This window comes from Schistocerca nitens, chromosome 5 (assembly GCF_023898315.1).
Source record: "Schistocerca nitens isolate TAMUIC-IGC-003100 chromosome 5, iqSchNite1.1, whole genome shotgun sequence".
Lineage (NCBI taxonomy): Eukaryota > Metazoa > Arthropoda > Insecta > Orthoptera > Acrididae > Schistocerca > Schistocerca nitens.
The window spans coordinates 17958439-17979579 of NC_064618.1; the positions used below are offsets into that span (position 1 = coordinate 17958439).

The 21141-nt window shown below is 45.1% G+C and overlaps 1 protein-coding gene and 1 pseudogene across 5 annotated transcripts in view; both read right to left on the bottom strand.

Moving 5' to 3' along the window:
• LOC126260117 (neurexin-1a) overlaps window positions 1–21141 on the bottom strand; it is a 2420624-nt gene that overhangs the window by 273905 nt on the left and 2125578 nt on the right. The window lies entirely within an intron of this gene.
• On the bottom strand, window positions 10060–10176 carry LOC126261096 (5S ribosomal RNA; annotated as a pseudogene).

Genomic DNA, 21141 nt, shown 5'->3' on the forward strand with positions numbered 1-21141 from the left:
AATGTGGACATGGCGTAGAATGGAGAAGATCAGCTGGACTGATAAAGTCAGGAATGAAGAAGTACTGAGGAGAGATGGAGAAGAACGGAGGAGGCTGCTGATGGTGAAGTACAGGAAACTAAGCTGAGCAGGCCACAATCTAAGGAGAGATTGCCTTCTAGTAGAGGCAACTGATTGTTTCGTTCCGGGAAAGAGGGAGAAGGGCAGAAGAACGTTCCAGATACTGGATGATGTCAGCAGGCCGTAAGGAGGCTACCAAAGAATGAAGAGGAACGCAGAAGACAGAGAAGCATGGAGGGCTATGCAGTCAAAACTTGCCGCAAGGCAGACAACCCAATGATGATGATGGTTTGCTTCAAAAAAGGGAAAACAAAAGTATTATGTTTATCAGAATATTATCAGATACACCGAAAAAATATCGATTGAAAGACAAAAGACTATGACCACGACCTGAACACTGACCAGCAAGTGTACAGAGCGCCTCATATGATTTCCCTAGTAGCTTTCTTCTGGGCGTACGCGCCCCCAGCCCTCCCCTTAGCTCTCTAGGAAAGGAAGACAAACAGTGTAGTCAGGCGTTTTTCTTTCAGGACAATGATTTAAAAATCGGTATTACGCCGGTTTCTAATAGTGTCAGAACTGGAACTTTTTTATGGTCGCCATTCGTTTTCCAAATTATTAAAAGTACTTCATACTCCCCTCCCCCTGTTCGCCCCTACCCCTACAAACTATCGTATGGGCGTTCTCGAATATTATAATTTCAAAAAATGAAAAATAGAATTTTTTGAAATATATTTCAGGTACACAATCCATAAGATACCTTAACAAATAAATTATTGTATGCAATTTATCACTAATCGAAAATCGACAGATGTAATGTACATGTAGTGTGTGTTGAGACAGCCTCTCCTAAGAAGCGACATAACTTAAATTTCATCAGTGGTCTTTAGCTGCAGCTCCAATATTTCGTGCATGTTTATTTATTTATCAGGCTGTCTTTAGCACGGGTAGGAACTGTGACTGCTGTGTTTAGCTGAGAGCTCAGTTGGCGACCCCTAGCTCACAGCTTCAGCCGCCATTGGCTTCACTCACGCAGCTTGTGGGGGCCGCACAAGGAGATCCGAGCGACGCCTGGCACGTCCCCCGAGTCCCCCGATTGGTCTAGCTTCTGGGTACTGCCCACACTCAGGTTGGCCCCTCACTTGCAGTCGACTGGGAGGCCTTTCCAATGTTTTGCAGCAGCGACTTTCCAGGGGTCCAATAGAAGGGCCTCCCCAGTTCGTCTGAGGAACAGGTTTTGGGCTCACAAAGTCACCAAGACAGATCAAGTCGCTCGCCCCATTATAGAGGAAGCCTCTCGGGCCACAAGATCTGGGCATTCACAGAGTGTGGTTTTACTTGTAGTTGGGAGCTCCAACGTTAGGCGCATAATGGGTCCCCTTAGGGATATAGCTGCCAACAACGGGGGGGGGGGGGGGGGGGGGGTACTACAGTGTGCAATCTGTATATGGAGTCGTTCCAGATGTGTAATCGATGCTTCCAGATGCCATAAAGAGCACAGGGTGTAGCCAATTGCAGATGGTAGCTCGTGTTGGTACTACTGACGTGTGTCTCTTGGGATCAGAAGAAATCATTTCTGGTTTCGGCTGGCTAGGTGCAGTGGTAAAGACTGACCATTTGCAGCATTGTCAACAGAACTTACTGTGGTCCTTCTGTACAGAGCTGGGGGCTGCAGATTCCTCGACATGCGTCATTGGGTGGTTGGTTTCCGGGTTCCGTGAAATAGGTCAGTGATCCACTACACAAAGAAAGGGATTACACAGGTAACTGGGGCTGTCTGGGCGGTTTTTTAGCTTAGAGCGGCTCGGAAAAGAACTGAAAAGGTTTCAGTTTCAAAGAGGGCAGAATAAATACAGGAAATGGTGCACATAGCAACAATCGATATTGCAATTGCAAACTGCCATAGCTGCGTTGGGAAAGAACTTATTCCACACGCTGAATCTCAAATAGTTATACCGGCGGGGAGCAGGCTAAAGGCAGAAATGAGTCCTGCCGAAATTTTTACAAAGGATCTAACCGCTTCAGAAAGGATAGATGAAATACAATTGGTGCTGGAGTATTAATTGCTGTCAGTAGTAGTTTACTTATAGTGAACTGAACTACGACGGCTATTCAGAAAATAGGGAACGTTTTGGCATTAAAAAAACTATCTACAAGAAATAAATTTTATTATATACGTCTGAAAGAGCGACTGACAAACTATTTTTCCACATAGTCACCAAACACATCGAGGCGGTGGACAAGCTTTGGAAGACCTTTGTCATAAAATTATGCCGTCTGACACTTCAGCCAGTGGGTCACGCCCGGCTGGAGTTCCGCGTCGCCATCAAAGTGCTGCGTTGCGAGCCAGTTCTTCATCTTGGGAAACAAGTGGAAGTCGCTTGGAGTAAGATGAAAGAAAATTTCCCATTTGAATGAATTAAGGAGTTCTTTAGTGCGGTTTGCCGTGTGAGATCGGGCATTGTCGTGCAAAAACAAAATTTTGGACGTCAGCTTTCCTCGGCGTTTGTTTTGAACTGCTCTTCTAAGGCTGTGCAAAGTTTGACAGTACCGGACATAATTTATGGTTGCTCCACGTTCGAGAAAATCAATAAGAAGCACACTTTGCTATCTCAAAACACTGTCGCCATCAAGGTCCTTTCTAGCAAGGTTTGCAAACATTTTCTTGGTTTTTGGGCGACCTTGTGTACCCCCACTCCATGGACTGTAATTTTGTCTGGCAATTGACGTGTTTCAGCCAAGTCTCGTCACCGGTTACAATTCGGTACAGTAATGAACCACCAGGTTTGTGGTAGGCCTCCAGAAAAGTCAACGTTGCCCCCATTCGCTGTTCTTTATGGTGCTTTGTAAGCACCCATCCCGCACAAAACTTGTGGTAGCCTAGTTTTTGAGTGACAATTTCAAACAAGAAAATCCATGACACTTCTGGAAAAGAAAGTTAAAGCTCCGTTATTGTGAAGCGACAGTTTTCACGAATCGTTTGAACTTTAGCGACATGATCGTCAGTCACAATGCTCGGGCGTCCACTCTTCTCTTCATCATGAACTTTGGTTCGGCCATTTTTAAACCGAATGCACCATTTCCGGACGGAACATTCACTCATTACGTTGTCCCCGCACACTTCGCACAGTTCACGGTAAGTTTCTACGGGTTTTAGGTTTTTTGCCAACAAAAACCCTATCACAGACCGCACCTCACAATTGGCGGGATTTTCGATTGCAGCACACATTTCAAATTCGAATATCGAAAAAACCAGACTCGCAGAGACTTTCCCACTGTCACGGATGGATTCCGACTGAGCTGCCCAGCACGCACATACCACAATATACGCGATCGGCGTCAGGCGGAAACGTTCCCTGCTTTCTGGATAGCCCTCGCAAATCTTTCCTGTGACTTGTATGAGTAGATGCTATATTTGGCAACCGGAATAAATTAGTAATTGGTTTCTTTTACCGACATCCCCTACTCTGATGATACAATTACTGAAGAATTCAAAGGAAACTGAGTTCATTTCAAACAGGCACACCACTCATACAATTACAGGTGGTGGTGATTTCAATCTACCCTCTATAAGTTGGCGAAAATACATGTTTAACTTCTGTAGTAGGCATAAATCGTCGTCCATAATGGTACCGAAGGCTGTATCAGAACAACTAGTTCAGGAGCCCACTCGAAGTATAAGTGGTTGCGGAAACAGTCATGATCTTAGCAACAAAAAATCCTGACCAAGTCTAGTGCATCGTGACATACAGGGATTAGTGACCACAAGGTTGTTGTACCTAGGTTGTATACTGTGACGTACAAGCGCATCCAGAACATACGCATAATACATCTATTTAAAGAGAAACCTTCCTAAGAGGCAGTCTCCACTCCTTCCAATTTGACTATGTAGGCGCACACCTGTTGTTTAATTTCAAAGAAGTAATATCGACGGCAATTCAGAGACATATATATGAGAGAAATCAGTAGGAGATGGTACACAAAACTGGTCAGAACAGTGTTGCAGAAGCAACGAAAAAAGCAATTTAAATGTAAAAGAAAGCACAATCTCCAAAATTGGCGAAGTTTTTCAGCGGCTCGAAATTAAAACGAACTTCCATGTGAGGTGCTTTCAATAGTTTCCACAATGAAACCCTAAGATCAGTACCCAAAGTCTAGAAAGTTCCACAAGAAAGGAAATAGTAACACTCTGCTGAATTACAGACCCACATACTAACATCGATTTGCACTACTAGGATTTTGGAACTTATACTATGTTCGAGCATTATGAATTACCGAGAAGAATTTATTGACAAGTAGCCAACACGGTTTCAGAAAATATCGCTCTTGTGAAACACAACTAGTCCCGTACTCCCGCGAAGTAATGAGTGCTGTCGACAAGGGACGTCAAATTGATTCCATATTTTTAGATTTCCAGAAGGCCATCCTTCCTCACAAAGTACTTAAAATCAAATTGCGTGCCTGTGAAGTATCGTCTCAGTTGTGGGGCTGGATTCGTGATTTCCTGCCAGAAATGTCACAGTTCGTAGTAAGTGACGGAAAGCGAATCGAGAAAAGAGAAATAGTAACTGGCTTTGTCCCAAGAAGTATTAAAGACCCTCTGCTGTTACTGATCTATATAAACGATTTAGAACGTAATGTGAGCAGCCCTCTCAGATTGTTTGCAGATGATGCTGTGATTTACCGTCTTGTAAAGTAATTAAATCATGGAAACGAATTGCAAATTGGAGAAAGTGACTGTTGACAATAATTGAAATTGTTAAGTCGTCCACACGAGTGCTGAAAGGAACCACATCGGTCTCAGCTCTGTCAACTCAATGAACTACTTTGTGCTTCCAATTACGAATGACTTAAACGGGAATGATCACACAGATTATGTTGTGGGGAAACCAAACCAAAGACTGTGACACTTAGATCCGCATTAGATAGGATTGCCGGAGTATATCGAAAAACTCCAAAGAAGGGCAAGTCGTTATGCATTTATCGTGAAATATGGTAGCGAGTGCCAAGGATATGATAACCGAAGTGGGGTAGGTAATCATTAAACAAAGGCTCTCTTTGTTGCGGCAGGACCTTCTCGTGAAATTTCAATCATCAGAGTGTGAAAATGTTTCGTTGGCGCCCACCTACATAGGGAGGAAAGGTGTTCGTGATGAAACGAGAGGAACCAGAGCACGCACGCACACGACGGCTGCAGTGTCCGTCTTTCCCGCGCGCTGTTCGAGAATGCAACGGTAGAGAAGTAGCTTGAAGGTGGTTCGATGAACCCTCTGTCAGGCACTTATTTGTGAATTGCAGGGTAATCGTGTAGCTGTATATGTACAGACAAAAAATTATTACAATTCCAGAAAAAATGAATGATTTATGCAAAAGAAAGAACTTCACAAACTGATCATGACAATAACGCGTTGGTCAACCTCTGACTCTTTCGCAAGCAGTTATTCGGCTTGGTACTGATTGACAGAGTTCCTGGATGTCCTACTAAGTGTTATCGTACTAAATTCTGTCAAACTGGTACCTTACTTCGTCAAAATTCCGAGTTGGTCTACGGCCCTGTTCCAAACGTGCTCAACTGGGGTGAGATCCGACGAACTTGCCGGTCAAGATAGGGCCTGGCAAGCAGGAAGACAAGCAATAGAAACTGTCGCTGTGTGCGGGCGGATGTTATCTTGCTGAAATGTAAACAGACGACGTCGTGCCATAACGAGCAACAGAATGGGGGGGGGGGGGGTTATTGCTGTGCTGTAAGGGTGCCGCGGAAGACAACCAAAGGGGTCTCGCAATGAAAAGAAATAATATCCCAGACCGTCACTCGTCGTTATGGGGCAGTATGGCGGACAACAGTCACGTTGGTGTCACAGTGTTCTCTGGGACGTTTCCAGACATGTCTTCTGGTTGGAAACTCATTGACTGGAATAAAGTTGTTCAGTGCTGAGTCCCACCTCTAATTGAGCCACAGTGACCAGTGGAGGCGTGTACATCACATCTGCCGAGTTCCATCCGATTCGGATATTTCTTTCGTGATGTGTCTTTTTTTTTTTTGTATTAGAGTGTATTTTACATATTGACCCCAAATATAATTTATCATCTAAATACACCACCAAAACTTAACATAGCTTCTTACATCATCTGACAGAAACTTGCCTTTTGGATTGAAAATCATCTTCTGAGCTTTTGTTTCCATTCAGCAAGAACCATTTGGTTTGAACGAACTGGATGCTTGAGGAATCGTCTTTGCACCACAAGTTCTAAGGCTACTGAAAACGTTACTACCGTGAAGAAAAGGTGTATCGTGTGCATGTAGTACTGTACTGGATTTAATAAATGATGGCATGCCTTTAACCATTATTAGGAACGAAAAAGGGCCCAGTACAGATTCCTGTAGAATAAGTATCTCCACTTGTTCTGTACTGGACATTTCTTCGCTACTACACACAACTTTCTAGCAGTTTTGTAGATATGATTTTAATAGTTTGAGGCTGTTATTTCCAGTGCCGTACAGGTCCATTATTCTGGAAGTGCTGTCTCTACACAGCCAGAGACTTTGCTTGGTCGGCAAAAAGTAACTCGAAAAAACCCTTGTCCACAAACACTCCAAAGAGTTATTTAACTACAGAGTGCATAGGAGTGAGTAATTCATCCGTTAGTTCCCAAAACTGCAGTAACTTGTCGAGGCATGAACTCCACGACGTGTTTGAATCGTTGTGGAGGAAAATACTGTTCACACACCTTGCTATCCACAATCACAAAATGTAACTCGAAAAAACCCTTGTCCACAAACACTCCAAAGAGTTATTTAACTACAGAGTGTATAGGAGTGAGTCATTCATCCGTTAGTTCCCAAAACTGCAGTAACATGCCGAGGCATGGACTCCACAACGTGTTTGAATCGTTGTGGAGGGAAATACTATTCACACAGCTTGCTATCCACAATCATTCTCGTGTAGCATCCATCCTATGCGGCTTTCGACAGCATTCCCTCCAATATTTCGCGATAATACAAAACGTGCTGCCCTTCCTTGAACTTTTTCGATGTACTCCGCAGTCCCGTCTGGTTAGGGTCCCACACCGCGCAGCAGTATTCTGAAAGAGGATGGACAAGCGTAGTGTAGGCATTCTCTTTAGCAGATCTGTTACACTTTTTAGGTGTACTGCCAATTTAAGTTGTTCACAATTGTAATGCCTAGGTATTTACCTGAATTTAAGGCTTTTAAATTAGACTGATTTATCGTGTAACCGAAGTTTAACGAATTCCTTTTAGCACTCATGTGGATGACCTCACACTTTTAGTTATTTAGGGTGAACTGACAATTTTCGCACCATTCAGATATCTTTTCTAAATCGGTTTGCAATTTGTTTTGATCTTCTGATGACCTTATTAGTCGATAAACGACAGCGTCATCTGCAAACAACCGAAGGCAGCTGCTCAGATTGTCTCCCAAATCGTTTATATAGATAAGGAACAGCAAAGGGCCTATAACACTACCTTGGGGACCACCAGAAATCACTTCCGTTTTACTCGATGACTTTCCGTCAGTTACTACGAACTGTGACCTCTCTGACAGGAAATTACAAATCCAGTCACGTAACTGAGACGATCGTACGCGGATTTCGACAGAATTCCACAAATACGCGACTGGTTTGAAAATGCGTTCTTATGGAAGAAAGCAATTTCACTACAAGCCGCTTGTGTGGTACAGTGTCAACAGCCTTCTGGAAATCCAGAAATACGGACTCGATCTGAAATCTCTCGTCAGTAGCACTCAAAACTTCATCTGAATAAAGAGCTAGTTGTGTTTCACAGGAACGATGTTTTCTAAACCCATGTTGACTGTGTGTCAATAGACAATTTTCTTCGAGGTAATTCATAGTGTTTGAACACAATATATGTTCCAAAATCCTCCTGCATATCGACGTTAACGATATGGGCCTGTAATTTCGTGGATTACTCCTACTAGCTTTCTTTAATGTTGGTGTCACCTGTGCAACTTTCCAGTTTTCGGGTACGGATCTTTCGTCGAGCGAACGATTGTATATTATTGTTAAGTATGCAGCTAATGCATCAGCATACTCCGAAAGGAACCTAATTGGTATACAGTCTGGACCAGAACGTTTGCTTTTATTGATTTAAGTTGCTTCACTACTCCGAGGATATTTACTTCTACGTTACTCATGTTGGATTTCTCGATTCGAATTCTGGAATATTTACTTCGTCTTCTTTTGTGAAGGCATTTCGGAAGGCTGTGTTTAGTAACTCTGCTTTGGCAGCACTGTCCACGATAGCATCTCCATTGCTATCGCGCAGAGAAGACCTTGATTGTTTCTTGCCGCTAATATACTTCTCATACGACCAGAATCTCTTTGGATTTTCTGCCAGATTTCCAGACAAAGTTTCGTTGTGGAAACTGTTATAAACATTTCGCATTGAAGTCCGCGCTAAATTTCGAGCTTCTGTAAAAGATCGCCAATCTTGGGGATTTTGCGTCTGTTTACATTTGGCATGTTTGTTTCGTTGTTTCTGCAACAGTATTCTAACCCGTTTTGTGTATCAAGGAGGATCAGCTCCGTCGTTTGTTAATTTATTTGGTATAAATCTCTCAATTGCTGCCGATACTATTTCTTTGAATTCAAGCCACATCTGATCTACCCTTATACTATTAATTTGGAATGAGTGGTGATTGTCTCTCAGGAAGGCGTCAAGTGGAATTCTATCTGCTTTTTTGAATAGGTATATTTTTCGCTTATTTTTCGAGGATTACAATATTCAATTTCGCTACGGCAATCCTGTGTTCACTAATCCCTGTGTCGGTTTTGATACTTTTTATTAATCCAGGATTATTTGTTGCTAAGAGGTCAAGTGTGTTTTCCCAACCGTTTACTATTCGCGTGGGCTCGTGAACTAACTGCTCGAAATAATTTTCAGATGATTTTTTTTGCGTACCTCCGGAATTAAACATGTACTTTCGCCAACAAATCGAGGCTAAATTAAAGTCACCACCATCTATTATCGTATGAGTCGGTTACAAGTTTGAAATCAAACTCAAGTTTTCTTTGAACCTTTCAGCAACTGTATTATCTGAATTGGGAGGTCGCTAAAAGGATCCTATTATTATTTTATCCCGGTTGCCAACAATAACCTCTGCGCATCATAACTCACAGGTAGTATGTACTTCAATTTCGCGACGAGTTAAATGACTTCTAACAGCAACAAACACGCCACTGCCAATCGTGTTTAGTCTATCCTTTCGGAACACCGTTAGGCTGTTCGCAAAAATTTCGGCTGAGCTTATATCCGGCTTTAGCCAGCTTTCAGTGCCTATAACGATTTGAGCATCAGTGCTTTCGACACTACTGGCCATTAAAATTGCTACACCAAGAAGAAACGCAGATGATAAACGGGTATTCATTGGACAGATATAGTATACTAGAACTGACATGTGATTACATTTTCATGCAGTTTGGGTGCATAAATCCTGAGAAATCAGTACCCAGACCAACCACCTTCTGGCCGTAATAACGGCCGTGATACGCCTGGACATTGATTCAAACAGAGATTGGATGGCGTGTACAGGTACAGCTGCCCATGCACCTTCAACACGATAACACAGTTCATCAAGAGTAGTGACTGGCGTATTGTGACGAGCCAGTTTCTCGGCCATCATCGACCAGAAGTTTTCAGTTGGTGAGAGATCTGGAGAACGTGCTGGGCAGGGCAGCAGTCGAATACTTTCTGTATCCAGAAAGGCCCATAAAGGACTTGCAACATGTGGTCGTGCCTTATCCTGCTGAAATTTAGGATTTCACTCCGTCTTCAGGCCACGAGTGGCGTACCGGAACCATCCGACCGATGTGTCATCCTCCGAGGAGGATGCGGATAGGAGGGGCGTGGGGTCAGCACACCGCTTTCCAGGTCGTTATGATGGTATTCTTTGACCGAAGAAGCTACTACTCGGTCGAGTAGCTCAATTGGCATCACGAGGCTGAGTGCACGCCGAAAAATGGCAACAGCCCATGGCGGCTGGATGGTCACCCATCCAACTGCCGGCCACGCCCAACAGCGCTTAACTTCGGTGATCTCACGGGAACCGGTGTATCCACTGCGGCAAGGCCGTTGCCGAAATGTAGGGTTTCGCAGGGATCGAATGAAGGGTAGAGCCACGGGTCGTAACACATCTGAAATGTAACGTCCACTGTTCAAAGTGCCGTCAATGCGAACAAGAGGCAACTGAGACGTGTAACCAATGGCACCCCATACCATCACGCCGGGTGATACGCCAGTATGGCGATGACGAGTACACTCTTCCAATGTGCGTTCACTGCGATGTCTCAAACAAGGATGCGACCATCATGATGCTGTAAACAGAACCTGGATTCATCCGAAAAAATGACGTTTTACCATTCGTGCACCCTGGTTCGTCGTTGAGTACACCATCACAGGCGCTCCTGTCTGTGATGCAGCGTCAAGGGTAACCGCAGCCATGGTCTCCGAGCTGATAGTCCAGGATGCTGCAAACGTCGTCGAACTGTTCGTGCAGGTGGTTGTTGTCTTGCAAACGTCCCTATCTGTTGACTCACGGATCGAGACGTGGCTGCACGATCCGTTACAGCCATGCGGATAAGATGCCTGTCATCTCGAGTGCTAGTGATACGAGGCCGTTGAGATCCAGCACGGCGTTCCGTATTACCCTCCTGAACCCAGCGATTCCATATTCTGCTAACAGTCATTGGATCTCGACCAACGCGAGCAGCAGTGTCGCTATACGATAAACCCCAATCGCGATAGGCTGCAATTCGACCTTTATCAAAGTCGCAAACGTGATGGTACGCATTTCTCCACCTCACACGAGGCATGACAACAACGTTTCACCAGGCAACGCCTGTCAACTGCTTTTTGTGTATGAGAAATCGGTTGAAAACTTTCCTCATGTCAGCACGTTGTAGGTGTCGCCACCGGCGGCAACCTTGTGTGAATGCTCTGAGAAGCTAATCATTTGCATATCACAGCATCTTCTTCTTGTCGGTTAAATTTCGCGTCTGTAGCACGTCATCTTCGTGGTGTAGCAATTTTAATGGCCAGTAGTGTATTAGCACTTGGTGCTCTGGTACTTTCTCAACACAGCTACGACAATTTACACCTGTTATACCGATGGTCGCTGTATCTTGCTGTATCTACCTTCTTCCTGTGCTCAGCTTGCACCCTTTGTGACTGAAGCCCTTCTTGTGTTTTCCCGAGACCCTCTAACCTAAAAACCGCCCAGTCCACGCCACACAGCCTCTGCTACCGGTGTAGCCACCTCCTGCGTGTAGTGGACATCTGACCTATTCCAGCGGAACCCGAAACCCAACCATCCGTTGGCGCAAGTCGAGGAGTCTGCAGCCTTCACGCTCGCAGAACCGTCTGAGCCTCTGATTCAGGCCCTCCACTCAGATCTGTACCAGAGGTCCGCAATTGGTCCTGTCGACTATGCTGCAAATGGTCAGCTGTGCTTTCATTTTGAAAGAAAGACTGGCAGCCTTTACCACTTGTGTTATCAGCTCAAAACCAGAGAGAATCTCTTCTGATCCAAAGTGACATATATCATTGGTACCGACGTGAGCAACCGCGTGCAGTTGGCTGCAGCCTGTACTCTTCATGGCATCCGGGAGGACCCTTTGCACATCTGGAATGACTCCACCCGGTGTGCACACGGAGTGCACATTGGTTTTCTTTCCCTTCTTGTCAGCAAAGTCCCTAAAAGGCCGCATAACGTGCCTAACGCTGGAGATCCCAACTACGAATAATCCCACCCTCTGTGATTGCCCCGATCGTGCAGGCTGAGTGGTTTGCTCTGAAAGAGGACAGCCGACAGCATCTAGCTCAGCGACAGTGTCTGCCACAGACAGCACCTGGAACCTGTTCGTCAGACAAGCCGGGAAGGCCTTACGTGCGGCCGGCAGGTAAGTCTTTCGCCGCGTGCTTCGCCCCGGGGCGACCTCCCACTCGACCAGAGGTGAGGGGTCAACCTCAGTGTGAGCAGTAACTGGGTTGGCCACCGGTGAGGACCGATAGGAGGACTCGGAAGTGCTGGACGTCCGTTGGATCCCCACGGCCGGCCCACAACAGTGGTGTCCATCCACTGCAGCCTCAAGCTGCGTAACCGAAGCCATCACAGCCAGCTGAGAGCGAAGTGTCACCAACTCGGCTCCCATCCGCACACATCAATCGCAATCCCTGTACAGACCGTCGAAAACTAAACTATGCAGATAAACAGACTATCTGCACGTGCTGCGCAACTCTACTGTAGACCCTGACGAAATCGCAGGAACTGTGTCTAATAATACGCAGATATTCAAAACTCTAACTACCGAAGCACTCAGGTGAAACTAAATAATTCGTCCCTGATTAGGAACGTGTAATACGTCACAAAATGGGTTTACTTTCCGACGCAAACGAAAACGCAAGAACTGTGGCTATTAGATATTAAATTACACGCAGAAACTCGACAAACTAAACTACTAAAGCACACAGATGAAATATTGAAATTCGCTCTTTGTTAGGAACTCGTAAATGTCACAAGAGCGGCTACTTCCCTGCTGCTGCTCTGTCTCTGTCGGCTGCTGCTGCCTGGCGTCACACGTGCGCTACTCTCGCTGTGCCGCCTTAGCAGCAGACTCCTATCTCTTCTCTGTTTCATTGCTATCAGTCCTTCCCTTCGAGTGGAAAACTCGTCGCTAGAACTAATAATAAAATCAAATAATTTTTTCTGCTAATCTGTATTGCACTCAACGAAATTTTCTTAGTACTCCACGAATGGGCAATTTCGACTATGCGAGAAAAACTATTTCTTCATAGCTGTAGACTTGGACGTAAAGAGAAATCACAGTTTTTTCAGTCTTTTGCTGGCAGGAGTTGCCGAGCGGTTCTAGGCGCTTCAGTCTGCAACCGCGCGACCGTTACGGTCGCAGGTTCGAATCCGCCGCGGGCACGGATGTGTGTGATGCCCTTAGGTTAGTTAGGTTTAAGTAGTTCTAAATTCTAGGGAACTGATGACCTGAGATGTTAAGTCCCATAGTGCTCAGAGCCATTTTTTTCAGTCTTTCCATTGTTGTTTGGTCAATGAAGATTACCAATTTCAGACGCTGTCGCCCAACTTCGATGTGTTGAAAAAACAACTGACATCTGAGGATCGAAGCCCGATTTTTAAACATTCCCCGTGGGTAATTACGAAACTAAGAAAACGGTATATCATACAAGACTCCCTGTTGTAATCAGATACAAATTTTTAGCATTCCGAGGCAATAATCGTTTCAGTTGGACCACAGGACCGAGTCCATTCCATGTGAACACAGCCACAGCCCAAGGCGTTATGGAGTCACTACCAGCTCGTGGACAGTGTTGTTGATAACTCGGGTCCGCGGCTTCGTGAGGCCTTCGCCAGGCTCAGATGCTACCGTCAGCTCGTACCGACTGAAATCGAGACTCAGCTGACCGGGCCACGGTTTTCCAGTCGACTACGGTGCATCCGATGCGGTCAGAAGCCCAAGAGAGGCGCAGAAGTACTCGCGTCGGTCGTCTGCAGGTAACGCCAAATTCCGTTGCATCGTCCTAACAGATACGTTCGTCATTCGCCCCACATCAATATCTGCGGTTATTTCACGCAGTGTTGCTTGTCTGTTAACACTGAAAACTCTACGCCAACGCCGCTCCTCTCGGTCGTTAAGTGAAGGCTGTCAGCTACTGCGTTGTCCACAGTGAGAGGTAGCGCTTGAAGTTTGATATTTTCGGCACACTGTTGACACTGGATCTGAGAATACTTAACTCTTTAACGATTATCGAAATGGAATGTCCCATGTGTCTAGCCCCAATTTCCATTCCTTGTTAAAAATATTAATTTCCGTCGTGAAGCCATAATGACGTCGGAAACGTTTTCACACGAATCACCCGAGTACAGGCGACAGCCGGGCCAGTGCGCTACTTCCGCCGCCTGTATGTGCGCATACCGCCACCCCGTGACTTCAGTGACGTCAGTGTACGTCTGCAGGTGTTACTTGCTTTTATGGTCATTCGACACATATGAAGAACTGAGAATATTGAAAAAATAATTACCGATGGCCAGTTTTTTAAATTTTTTTTAAGAAATAAGACTAGCGGATCACTCGTCACTGACAAGTGTGTCCAAAGAAATATAAATGTTGCAAAACAGCCTACGAATGCAGTGAGCACGTTTCAAAATGACAATATCGGATTTGTCCAGCAGCGAAATGTGTTTTTATTTTGTTCAACAAACACAGCCCTGCAGGAAAAACTATTTCATTTAATAAATACTTCGTATCTGTACACTTATACACGAAGAAACGCAGGAAACAAAGAATGAAACACGAGTTATTAGTGTCTAGTGCAGCTATATAAGACTGAAGAGTGGCACGCGGTGCTTTCATTTCCACTTTTCGACTTACTCGTATGTTTCAGCACACGCCGATTGCCACCGTTCTACATCTGCCATTACCACGAATAAAGAGCTAACCGGAAAATAACTAAACACCGTTGGTGACTTAAAAAAATAACCACAGAAAAATAGTTTCTACGTCTCCTCAAAGCAGACATTTCACGAAAGAGGCGGGAACAATGTGCACATTGTAGAAAATAGTACCGCTTACGGCGTTCCCTTTTTAACCACAACGTAACGTTAATCCATGAAGGCCCATTATCTTGTTGAAAAATGCGGCTGCTGCTGGGAAACGTGATTGTCACGAAAGAGTGTACGTGACCTGCAGCTAGTGTACGACGATAGTGCTCGGTGCTTTGCACGAGCTCCACTGGACCCACGTCAATGTTCCTCACAGCATAATGGAGCCGCGGCAAGCCTGTCTTGTCTACAGGAGTCGAGGAGCTGTTCTCCCGGAAAACGACGGATTCGCACCCTCCCATTAGCACGATGAAGAAGGTACCGGGATTCGTCAAACCACGTAACGCTCCGTGCCGTTAGTCACTTGTCCATTTCAGTGGTAGTTGCCGATGCCACGGTGTTTGCACACGCACGGGTCGTTGGCTGCGGAAGCACATCGTTAGGAGTGTTCTGTGCACCGTGTTCAGACACACTTGTACTGTGCCCAGTGTTAGAGTCTGACGTTAGTCCCGCCACAGCTCGCCGCCAGTCCTGTTTCACCAGTCTGCCCGGCCTACGTCGTGCGACATCTGTAACGACGTCTGGACGTGGTTCCATCTCGGTTTCGCCACGTGTTGAAGACACTCACCACAGCACAGGTCGTGCAGTTTCCGAAATGCTCGTGCCGGACCTCCGGACCTTCACGTTCTGCCCTCGGTCAAACTCAGATAGATTGCGCACCTTCCAAAATCTACACGAGGACAGGACGCTCTCTGGTACTACACGCGCCGTGCGCATGTCTGACTAGTAGACATTCCGCGTCAGGTGACGCTGCTATCGCCTGGACGGGTTTATACGTACAGCAGAGCGTCGCTCATAACATTCTGATCGATCGGTGTATATCCCCCGTAATGCAACGTGAGCCACAAGTCCATCGACTAACTTTGAGGGTTTCTTCAGGGATACTTTCTGTATCTTTTGATATAAGGGAACCGGGGTCTCCGGTGGCTTGTTAATTACGATTTATTCGGTTTGCTACCGCGAACATCCACGTTTCTGTGTCAATACCTTCGAAACAGTGGAGGAGCCCGCAACACGAAATAAGTAAAACGTACGACTCGCAACCCTCAGACGATGCACGTACACTGTTCCCACAGTGTGTTCGGTGTGTTCCGTCTGTGTACTGTAGAGCACATAACAAATGCAGAACGCCGACCACCACGGCCGCAGCAGAGTGTACAGCGGCGCAGCACCATCGACGGCTTGCACGCTCCAGAAGTACAGGAGTTTGGGACCAGGCCCGTGCACGTGTCGGCCGTAATCTCGTAGACCAGGCTGTTCGCGTGCCCCCAGAACGACGAGTCCCCCGGCGTCGCGTGTGGTGGCCGAGCCGGCCGTGGAGCCGCCAAGTGCGCTGACTGCACGGCGCCGCCGGGCACCGAGGCTGGCTGAGTACTCACAAGGTGTCCCCCAACAACCCACCAAAGTTTGTCGGGGGAGGTCTCGTTCACTCTGTATATCCGATACGCATGCCAAGTGTACGAAATAATATATAGCTGGACAGTCAAGGTGAAATGTGATGTCGGAAGTACAATTGGTAACACGTAGTCTCATACGCAGATTACGTGGCTTGTAAGTAGGTTATGCCCGAAACAAGTTAACCCACAAAACAAATAGCAGCCTCGGTTCGCACGTGAAAATGTGTTACAATGTTTTGTAGACGCAAGCAGCGTGCCGTGTATTAACAGAGACGTGACTGCTATGGCATTAAGATAAACCGTGTAGCCGAAAGTTCCTGGACATCCATTAAATCATATAATACAAAATTTGACTTTTTTCTTCTTCATCTGTTTCTACCAACTACGTACAATGTTATTTCAACTGCATCATTCCTTAAGCTTTAACCTACACCCAATATTCTTCATTAATTTTCTATGGGCCTTTATTCAGTTCGTGGTTTGCCAGATTTAAAATTTGACTTTTCTGGGAAACATTGGTATGTTCCAGTTTTTTCTTGGAAAGGTCACCCTCGTGAGCGTCTTCATTTGTGACCCACATTCGCTGAACGTCATTCAACCAGCGCCCACTTTTATTTCCAAACAGAAAGTAAAAAACTGAGAGGTCTTTAAATTACAACTCTTTATCGTTATCTAACAATAGGACCCCTCCACCACGAACCATGGACCTTGCCGTTTGTGGGGAGGCTTGCGTGCCTCAGCGATACAGATGGCCGTACCGTAGGTGCAGCCACAACGGAGGGGTATCTGTTGAGAGGCCAAACAAACATGTGGTTCCTGAAGAGGGGCAGCAGCCTTTTCAGTAGTTGCAGGGGCAACAGTCTAGATGATTGACTGATCTGGCTTTGTAACACTAACAAAAATAGCCTTGCTGTTCTGGTACTGCAAACGGCTGAAATCAAAGGGAAACTACAGCCGTAATTTTTCCCGAAAGCATGCAGCTTTATTGTATGCTTACATGATGATGGCGTCCTCTTGGGTAAAATATTCCGGAGGTAAAATAGTCCCCCATTCGCATCTCCGGGCGGTGACTACTCAAGAGGACGTCGCTATCAGGAGAAAGAAAATTGGCTTTCTACGGATCGGAGCGTGGAACGTCAGATCCCTTAATCGGGCAGGTAGGTTAGAAAAATTTAAAAAGAGAAATGGATAGGTTAAAGTTAGATATAGTGGGAATTAGTGAAGTTCGGTGGCAGGAGGAACAAGACTTTTGGTCAGGTGAATACAGGGTTATAAATACAAAATGAAATAGGGGTAATGCAGGAGTAAGTTTAATAATAAATAAAACAATAGGAGTGCGGGTAAGCTACTACAAACAGCATAGTGAACGCATTATTGTGGCCAAGATAGACACGAAGCCCACGCCTACTACAGTAGTACAAGTTTATATGCCAACTAGCTCTGCAGATGGCGAAGAAATTGATGAAATGTATGATGAAATAAAAGAAATTATTCAGGTAGTGAAGGGAGACGAAAATTTAATAGTCATGGGCGACTGGAATTCGTCAGTAGGAAAAGGGAGAGAAAATGGTTCAAATGGCTCTGAGCACTATGGGACTCAACTGCTGTGGTCATAAGTCCCCTAGAACTTAGAACTATTTAAACCTAACTAACCTAAGGACAGCACACAACACCCAGGCATCACGAGGCAGAGAAAATCCCTGACCCCGCCGGGAATCGAACCCGGGAACCCGGGCGTGGGAAGCGAGAACGCTACCGCACGACCACGTGATGCGGGCGAAAAGGGAGAGAAGGAAACATAGTAGGTGAATATGGATTGGGGGGAAGAAATGAAAGAGGAAGCCGCCTTGTAGAATTTTGCACAGACCATAGCTAACACTTGGTTCAAGAATAATAAAAGAAGGCTGTATACATGGAAGAATCCTGGGGATACTAGAAGGTATCAGATAGATTATATAATGGTAAGACAGAGATTTAGGAACCAGGTTTTTAAATTGTAAGACATTTCCAGGGGCAGATGTGGACTCTGACCACAATCCATTGATTATGAACTGTAGATTAAAACTGAAGAAACTGCAAAGAAGGTGGGAATTTAAGGAGATGGGACCTGGATAAACTGAAAGAACCAGAGGTTGTAGAGAGTTTCAGGGAGAGCATAAGGGAACAATTGACAGGAATGGGGGAAAGAAATACAGTAGAAGAAGAATGGGTAGCTCTGAGGGATGAAGAAGTAAAGGCAGCGGAGGATGAAGTAGGTAAAAAGACGTGGGCTAGTAGAAATCCTTTGGTACCAGACGAAATATTGAATTAAATTCCTGAAAGGAGAAAATATAACAATGCAGTAAGTAAAGCAGGTAAAAAGGCACACAAACGTCTCAAAAATGAGATCGACAAATGTAAGGATGAAGAAGCTTATCTCACAAGGGGCAAGATAGATACTGCCTACAGGAAAATTAAAGAGATCTTTGGAGAAAAGAGAGCCACTTGTATGAATATCAAGAGCTCGTATGGAAACCCAGTTCTAAGCAAAGTAGGGAAAGCAGAAAGGTAGAAGGAGTATATAGAGGGTCTAGGAGTATATAGAGGGTCTAAACAAGGGCGATGTACTTGAGGACAATATTATGGAAATGGAAGAGGATGTAGATGAAGATGAAATGGGAGATACGATACTGCGTGAAGAGTTTGACAGAGCACTGAAAGACCTGAGTAGAAACAAGGCCCCCGGGAGTAGACAACATTCCATTAGAACTATTGACGGTCTTGGGAGTGCCAGTACTGACAAGACTCTACCATCTGGTGAGCAAGATGTATGAGACAGGCGAAATATCCTCAGACTTCAAGAAAAATATAATAATTCCAATCCCAAAGAAAGTAGGTGTTGACAGATGTGAAAATTACCGAACTATCAGTCTAATAAGTCACAGCTGCAAAATACTAATGCGAATTCTTTACAGACGAATGGAAAAACTGGTAGAAGCCGACCTCGAGGAAGATCAGTTTGGACTCCGTAGAAATGTTGGAACACGTTAGGCAATACTGACCTTACGACTTATGTTAGAAGAAAGATTGAGGAAAGGCAAACCTACGTTTCTAGCATTTGTAGACTTAGTGGAAGCTTTCGACAATGTTGACGGATATACACTCTTTCAACTTCTAAAGGTGGCAGGGGTAAAATACAGGGAGCGAAAGGCTATTTACAATTTGTACAGAAACCAGATGGCAGTTATAAGAGTCGATGGGCACAAAAGGGAAGCAGTGGTTGGGAAGGGAGTGAGACAGGGTTGTAGCCTCTCCCCGATGTTATTTAATCTGTATATTGAGCAAGCAGTAAAGGAAACAAAAGAAAAATTTGGAGTATGTATTAAAATCCATGGAGAAGAAATAAAAACTTTGAGGTTCGCCGATGACATTGTAATTCTGTCAGAGACAGCAAAGGACTTGGAAGAGCAGTTGAATGGAATGGACTGTGTCTTGAAAGGTGGATATAAGATGAACATCAACGAAAGCAAAACGAGGATAATGGAATGTAGTCGAATTAGGCCGGGTGATGCTGAGGGAATTAGATTAGAAAATGTTACACTTAAAGTAGTAAAGGAGGTTTGCTATTTGGGGAGCAAAATAACTGATGATGGTCGAAGTAGAAAGCGTTTCTGAAGAAGAGAAATTTGTTAGCATCGAGTTTAGATTTAAATGTCAGGAAGTCGTTTCTGAAAGTATTTGTATGGAGTGTAGCCATGTATGGAAGTGAAACATGGACGATAAATAGTTTGGACAAGAAGAGAATAGAAGCTTTCGAAATGTGGTGCTACAGAAGAATGCTGAAGATTAGGTGGGTAGTTCACATAACTAATGAGGAGGTATTGAATAGTATTGGGTAGAGGAGTTTGTGGCACAACTTGACAAGAAGAAGGGATCGGTTGGTAGGGCATATTCTGAGGCATCAAGGTTCAAATGGTTCAAATGGCTCTGAGCACTATGGGACTTAACATCTTTGGTCATCAGTCCCCTAGAACGTAGAACTACTTAAACCTAACTAACCTAAGGACATCACGCAACACCCAGTCATCACGAGGCAGAGAAAATCCCTGACCCCGCCGGGAATCGAACCCGGGAACCCGGGCGTGGGAAGCGAGAACGCTACCGCACGACCACGAGCTGCGGACTGAGGCATCAAGGGATCACAAATTTAGCATTGGAGGGCAGCGTGGGGGGTAAAAATCGTAGAGGGAGAACAAGAGATGAATACACTAACCCAGATTCAGATGGATGTAGGTTTCAGTAAGCACTGGGAGATGAAGAAGCTTGCACAGGATAGTAGCATGGAGAGCTGCATCAAATCAGACTCTGGACTGAAGACCACAACAACAACAACAACAACAATAGGACACAGGATCAGTGACCTACCCACGTGCTTGTGCAGTTCATTGTTATGATGTAATATAAACTCACCATCTTGTCGCACTGCGCATAAGATATTTCTCTTGTGGACTTCCAAGGCGGAGAGAGAGAGAGCCATCGTCGGCAGCTGACGCTCTGCACGTGACTCGCGCGCTGCGTTCTGGCCGCAAACAGCACTTACAACCCAGTGAAGTTTAATTTCTCGTAGGCTTTGTGTTGCGTTCGGCCGGGATACATAGGGACTGCGAGGCAAAAATTAAAATGTTTTTAAGAGCTGTAACTGTCTCACTGTGTTAGGTTTTGGACAATCATTCGATGATGTGACCGTTACTGAATAAATGGCACTAAACGGCAACCGACTGTCGATTCCTTGCTGCCTCAGAGGGTGTCTTATCTACCCGATTCGGTTCAGTAACTCTCCATTACATATTAGCTTTTCCGAGAAAGCAATTTTTTTATTATTACATGTACATGTACATCTACATCTACATAGATACTATGCAAATCATATTTCAAGTGCCTGGCAAAGGGTTCATCGAACAACCTTCACAATTCTCTATTATTCCAATCTCGTATAGCGCGCGGAAAGAACGAACAGCTATATCTTTCCGTGCGAGATC